General features: G+C 38.8%; 1 long non-coding RNA gene across 1 annotated transcript; it reads left to right on the forward strand.

Moving 5' to 3' along the window:
- Nucleotides 1-891: 891 nt before the first annotated feature.
- LOC119650232 lies at nucleotides 892-1,424 on the forward strand. Its single transcript, XR_005249243.1, has 2 exons — nucleotides 892-1,026; nucleotides 1,111-1,424. It is a non-coding gene; the product is annotated as an uncharacterized LOC119650232 (long non-coding RNA).
- The last annotated feature ends 5,620 nt before the right edge of the window (nucleotides 1,425-7,044 follow it).

Below are 7,044 nucleotides of genomic sequence, written 5' to 3' on the forward strand. Positions count from 1 at the left end.
TCGATGAGGTGAAATAAAAAGTAAATCAACATGAAATTTCGGGAAACCGTTTTCAAAATAATGCAATTGGACTGAGTTAAGTTTGGATTTGGCTGATCTGCAGGTTACAAATAGTTGTAGACAGATATATAAAAACGTTGTGACTATGCGTTGTAAGTTTTAATCCTTAAGTGTTTTCGAAAAATGCAAATACGTGTTTCGCGCACAACATGTGTCCTCCTTCAGTGCTGGCTTTGTACTGTTTTAATCAACATAGAAGAATATAGAAAACAAGGGAACTACATTTATAAAACCTATTTTAATCCCTGTTTTCGTGTGTGGAGATTAGCTGCCGTGACTGTGAGTTACGTTCTTTTCATTGTCTGGCCTCAAATGGAATATACCTTTACCCGGTTCAGGAAACTTGACATTTTTTTTCCGTCTCAGTATGATGGCAATTGTCCATATAATAAAGCCTGAAAATTTCAAATCGAAATAATTTGGAAGTTATGGCCTTCGAAGTCTCTGCCTCTATTGGGAAGAGAGAGTGCCGACCTTCTCATAATCTCTCAGAATCTGACTCGTTTTTGGCCGATTAATTGTTGTATTTACCGACACGATTACCTCTTTACGGCGAAGCAGAAGGATTACAGTACGGGGCGGAATAGGTGAATGGCTGTAAATCCCTACAATCATCGCTTTTTCATTTAAATGTATTTTTCTCAAAAGTGTTTTTCAAGATAACTGAAAAAGTGTTTTTTTGATCTTGCTTAAATGTTACAAGCACCTTTGAAACACTAGTTCCAGTTGGGGTTTGGTATTTAAAGTTTTCTTTGCATTTTTTATTTATTTGAAATGCAATGAATGCATAACATTTCAAGATTATTGTGTCAAATTGACGCAGTTATGAATATTTGAACTGTCTGTTGCTCTAGGTCTTTTAACTTTAAATCGTTTTTTAGAAGCTTCCTATTTTTGAAGTATATGTACGCCATAATTTAAAATCTATTATATCAATCGTTTAGAAATTGTACAAGGCTTCTTCAGGTAACCATGGCAGTTTTTTTGTTTGTTTGTTTTTTTAAATTTTTACTAATGTTAAATTTGTTTCAATTATCCGATTTTTTTTAGCAAAAATCGAGTTTTTGTCCTCCAAGTGCTACGAAAAATTGAAAAATCGGCAAAAAAATCTCTCCACGTTTACCTCGAGAAACATTTTTACCGAATGCATTTTGATTTTTGCGTTTCAAATGATTCTATCGGGCAATATCGTGTACACCGTAAAACAATTATTACCCGAAGTACCTTCGGAGATTCACTGTCACTCGTTCAATTTTAAATTTTTTGCAATAGAAATTTCGGCAAATCTTGTTCGATTGTTTCGTTATTATATGGAAATTGACTAAATAAGTTGGCACTACTTGCTCCTGCAAAAATCTTAAAAAAATTCAATTTTTTCACATCGAATCAACCCTACTCCCCCTTAAGTCCCCTTCGGGGCCCCGGGTATGTCCGCATCATCAGTAGTTTTGTGTCTGAGTCTTTGAGAAAGGCAGGTTTCAGTATGTGACTGACTAGATTTGCCATCGGTATTGATTCTGGACCACAAATCTGTGGATTAGTTAAGGAAGGAATTTTGTAGGGCTGTTCGGATGATCAACGTTTGATCCACGCTGAGAAAGATGTGTATGAGTTAACGTTAATGATAGACTTTGCTGTTTGGTAACGTTTATGTTATTATTCGTTGCAGAGGGCCATACCATAGACTAGAGGTACTCAAACAACTGACTTGTTTCTTACATTCTAATCTCTTAAATAGGATTGTCTGAGTAGATAGGGAAAAATACATAACACATTTTCCTAATTATTTTATTATTAGTATGGAAAATACACAACCTTCTTGGAAGAAGGGTCGTTTGTGATCAGCCTTTCATCACGTGATGACTTACAACATAAGATACACAAGATAACTTTTATCTGCTGTGTTGTCGCTAACATGTGTTTCGGCATCCTTCTTGGAAGAAGGGTCGTTTGTGACCATCTTCTCATCACGTGATGACTTGTGCATACATTTAAGGGTATTGGCTTTGTGCAGTTTCATTTTTCTGATGAACTAGTTCAAGTTTAATCGTTGCCCTGTAGCTGATTTTGACCAATATACTTCAGATAGTACGCGCTAGTTAATTAAAACTAATATTTTTATTATTGTTTTGTCTTTTTTATTTACGAATGGAAACAGTATTTATTATTCGAAACATAAAACTTATCTGGCTCTGGCTGGTGTATTCTGTTGGACCAAGAATATATTGGAAGGAATCCATCATCTCGGTCCTCGATGTCTGCTTTAGACTCCTTCCAGGAGACTGGGTGGTGACTGGGAGGACTTTCCTGCAGTCAGTGCAATGGACTTTGATGGAGGTTTGCAGATCGCTTGTGTTAAACAGTGCTCGGTAGATAAAATGACGGCCATAAAGATGTCCCTTCTGGTCACCGGTCGCGTGTCCTCCTTCGTCCCAGCAGTGAGTTTGTGTTTTGTTATGAAATTCAAACAATTAAATGCTACTAAGGGTGCATATACCTCCGGCTTAAATTCAATTTTTATAAATCGAAGTGGCGGGACTAATGCAAGTGTCATTAACAGTTAGCGCAAGTAGTGCCTTCGGCAGTTCTCAAACGAATTTATTCAAATTACACTGCAACTTGCTTGTAATGAACTCGCTTAAGATGGATTTCCGGATTTAATTGGCACTTTTCTTTGGTCCCGAAAAAATCTCTTTGAAATTGTCCAAAAATCTCCACTTAAGATGAACTCTGTTATAATGAATTAGTTTCAAACATATTTTTAAGCGCATCTGAAATTTCTTTTATTTGAAATGACGTCTCCATAATCTTATTTCTTGCCTGGTATTTTGAACGTTCGGTTTTTACGTTAACTTTCAAGTGTGAACCAGACTGTTTTGTGAAAAGTGAAAAATGATAAGAAAGAAGACTTTAACAATCGAAGAGAAACTGAAAATAATTTCGGCTATAGAAAATAGGCAAAATCAGGCGAACATTTGTAGAGAGAAAAATTTACCAAAATCAACAGTCGCGAAAAAAATCGAAAGTGAGTTAAATTCATGAATTGACAAGAAAATATTGAGGACATCCTTACATTTGCAAGTGGATTATAATGGCCATGAAGTGTGTTAGCGGACTTCATTCAAGACCGAAACGGTACACTACAAGGTTATAATGGGGTATAGGAGAGAATGTGGTCAACATTGCGCTCGCCCGAGATTATTACCCTGATTTGACTCAGGTACTCATGCGCAGTTGAGTCCGACGTAAAATTACAATACAAATCTCACTGCTACCAGTGAAATTCGAACAGCGATTTTCCGTACGATAGCCTTGTGCTCTAACCAAATGAATAGCTTGCTTTTAATGTAGTTTCAACAAAAGAGAGCCAATACAACAACTGTTAGTAGTGCTATGCTTATGTTAAAAGCAGATGAATACGGAAGGCTATAGGTGATGAATTTACTTGCAGTAGTGGCTGGGTAGATTTAAACGAGGACACAATATCGTACGTGGTCGAATTTGTGGACAAAAGCGCATCGGTTGACAATAATGTCGTACAAAATTGAAAGGAGACGATTTGGCGAAATCTATAGAAAGATTACAATCCAGAAAATATTTTTAACGATTACGATTACGATTTAATAAACTTCTATGTTTGAAAAGTATCTGAAGGGATGGAATCTAGAGCTACTCAAACAAAAGCGCAAAATGTTATTACTGATCGATAATTGCCCACCGCATACCGATATTACGCTTTCTAACATAAAGTTGGCCTTTTTTCCTCGAAATACAACATCTGTATTGCGACCCATCGATCAGGGAGTCATTCATAGCTTCAAAGTCCATTATAGAAAAACATTATTACTTAGAATATTAGATATGCAAGATAGCACCAAAAAAGTCACCATTACTTCATTAAATGCGGTAAATGTTTTAAGCTTAGCATGGCATATCGTTTCAACTACTAATTTTCGAAATTGTTTCGGTCACGCCAGTTTAATAACAATTAGTCCATCGGATTCAAGGAATTCTGATAATTCAGACGATTTCGCCATGTGTGCAGAATTCTTCGAGTATATCGTCGTTGACAACAATGTTCTTACTACAGAAGAATTTGCTGATCAGAAAATCTCAGAATTTGTTTTGTAAGAAGGAAATCAAGAACAAATGTTGCAAACCGAACCAGATAAACCTCGAACCCTTGAAGAAGTGGTTGTTTGGAAAAATTAATGAATTTTTTTGTAGCATACCCAAAATAGTGAACATATTTTATCGGAGATAAATGAAATTGAAAACGATCTGGAAATTCAAATTTTAAATAAGCATTCAGTTCGACCGAAAATAACATTTTTTTCAAATCTATTCAAGATACTTTTCGAAAACTTTAAAACTTTATTTTCCTAACAATTATGTAGGTAATGTGATTATTCCTAATAAATGTAATAATAATTTGATGTTTTTTTTTGCCTTTTGGTGCCGGAGTTTGGACTGTGGCTCACATCTAGTGAGTGAGGTCTTCACATTGACGGTTGGCCTGTTCCAAGTATTAGAGTAGAATGTTTGGAACTTCTGTGCTGAAAATTGTGTTAAAAGTGTTCTTGGCAACACGAATATAATTTTCTTCAAAATCTCCGCCTTGGGTTAGTCTAGTAGTGTCATGTTTGTACGTTTTCTTCTTTTTGGATCTAAAGTTACATATACTTTGTTCAACTAAGAAATAGAACTTCATATAATGGACACTCGGCTGTAATGAACTTAATTTGTCGGTCCCTTGAAGTCCATTAAAAGCGAGTTGCACTGTAATTACATTTAAAAATAACAGCCGAATAGGAAAAGTGCCGCCAAATTGCAAATGGCGCAATCTGTCATCAGAACGAACTTTGCCGACCTGAAATCTTTATTGCACATTGAAACTGCTTGCGGATTAGAGCTTGTCTCGTGCGCACTATGCACCCATCTTAATTGTGTTTCCCGCTTTACTCAACTGCCTATTATAATACAAGCCAGTGATGGTGAAGCTTTGTCAAAAGCCCAGGCTCAACTTACCGATGCCGTTGGCAGCATTTAAAATGCGTACTTGTTATAGAGAATTGCTCTCTGAAACATTTTTGTTTTCTTTGGGGCACGAACGTGACCGTAGGGAGTCGGTTTGGTATTTGGAGCGGTATGGAATGTATTATTCATCATCATCATCAACGGCGCAACAACCGGTATCCGGTCTAGGCCTGCCTTAATAAGGAACTCCAGACATCCCGGTTTTGCGCCGAGGTCTACTAATTCGATATCCCTAAAAGCTGTCTGGCGTCCTGACCTACGCCATCGCTTTATCTTAGGCAGGGTCTGCCTCGTCTTCTTTTTCTTCTTCTAGATATTGCCCTTATAGACTTTCCGGGCTGGATCATCCTCATTCATACGGATTAAGTGACCGCCCACCGTAACCTATTGAGTCGGATTTTATCTACAACCGGACGGTCATGGTATCGCTCATATATTTCGTCATTGTGTAGGCTACGGAATCGTCCATCCTCATGTAGGGGGCCGAAAATTCTTCGGAGGATTCTTCTCTCGAACGTGGCTAAGAGTTCGCAATTTTCCTTGCTAAGAACCCAAGTTTCCTAGGAATACATGAGGATTGGCAAGATCATAGTCTTGTACAGTGAGAGCTTTGACCCTAAGGTGAGACGTTTCGAGCGGAACAGTTTTTGTAAGCTGAAATAGGCTCTATTGGGTGCCAACAACCGTGCGCAAATTTCATCATCGTAGCTGTTATCGGTTGTGATTTTCGATCCTAGATAGGAGAAATTATCAACGGTCTCAAAGTTGTATTCTCCTATCCTTATTCTTCTTCGTTTTTGACCAGTGCGGTTTGATGTTGTTGGTTGATTCGTCTTCGGTGCTGACGTTGCCACCATATATTTTGTCTTGCCTTCATTGATGTGCATCCCAAGATCTCGCGCCGCCTGCTCGATCTGGATGAAGGCAGTTTGTACGTCTCGTGTGGTTCTTCCCATGATGTCGATATCGTCAGCATAGGCCAGTAGTTCGGTGGATTTAAAGAGGATCGTATATCTTGCATTTACATCAGCATCACGGTTCACTTTCTCGAGGGCCAGGATAAAGAGGACGCATGATAGGGCATCCCCCTGTCGTAGACCGTTGTTGATGTTGAATGGTCTTGAGCGTGATCCTGCTGCTTTTATCTGGCCTCGCACATTGGTCAGGGTCAGCCTAGTCAGTCTTATTAGTTTCGTCCGGATACCGAATTCTCTCATGGCCTTGTACAGTTTTGCCCTGGCTATGCGATTATAGGCGGCTTTAAAGTCGATGAATAGATGGTGCAGCTGTTCTACATATTCCAACAGTTTTTCCATCGCTTGCCGCAGATAGAAAATCTGAATTGTTGCTGATTTGCCTGGAGTGAAGCCTCTTTGGTATGGGCCAATGATGTTCTGGGCGTATGGGGCTATCCGGCCTAGCAAGATATTGGAGAATATCTGATAGATGGTCCTCAGCAACGTGATACCTCTATAATTGCTGCACTGTGTGATATCTCCCTTTTTATGTATGAGACAGATAATGCCTCGTTGCCAATCGTCAGGCATTGATTCGCTGTCCCATACCTTGAGCACAAGTTGATGAACCACTTGGTGTAACTGGTCGCCTCCATATTTAACCAATTCGGCTGTAATTCCATTGGCTCCTGGCGACTTATGATTTTTTAGCCGATGAATTGCACGGACTGTTTGTCCTAAACCTGGTGGTGGCAGTATTTGTCCGTCGTCTTCAGTTGGCAGGAAATCCACCTCGCCGATGTTCTGGTTGTTCAGTAACTCATCAAAGTACTCAACCCATCGTTCTAATATGCCCATTCTGTCGGAAATCAGATTTCCCTCTTTGTCTCGGCAGGATGAGCATCGATGTGTGTAAGGCTTCATCCTGCTTCCGCGACTGGTGCGGTTGCTCCCTGTACTTATTTATTATTCCTGACCCAAATTACTTACT

The sequence above is a fragment of the Hermetia illucens genome, chromosome 2, assembly GCF_905115235.1.
Source record: "Hermetia illucens chromosome 2, iHerIll2.2.curated.20191125, whole genome shotgun sequence".
Taxonomy (NCBI): Eukaryota; Metazoa; Arthropoda; class Insecta; order Diptera; family Stratiomyidae; genus Hermetia; species Hermetia illucens.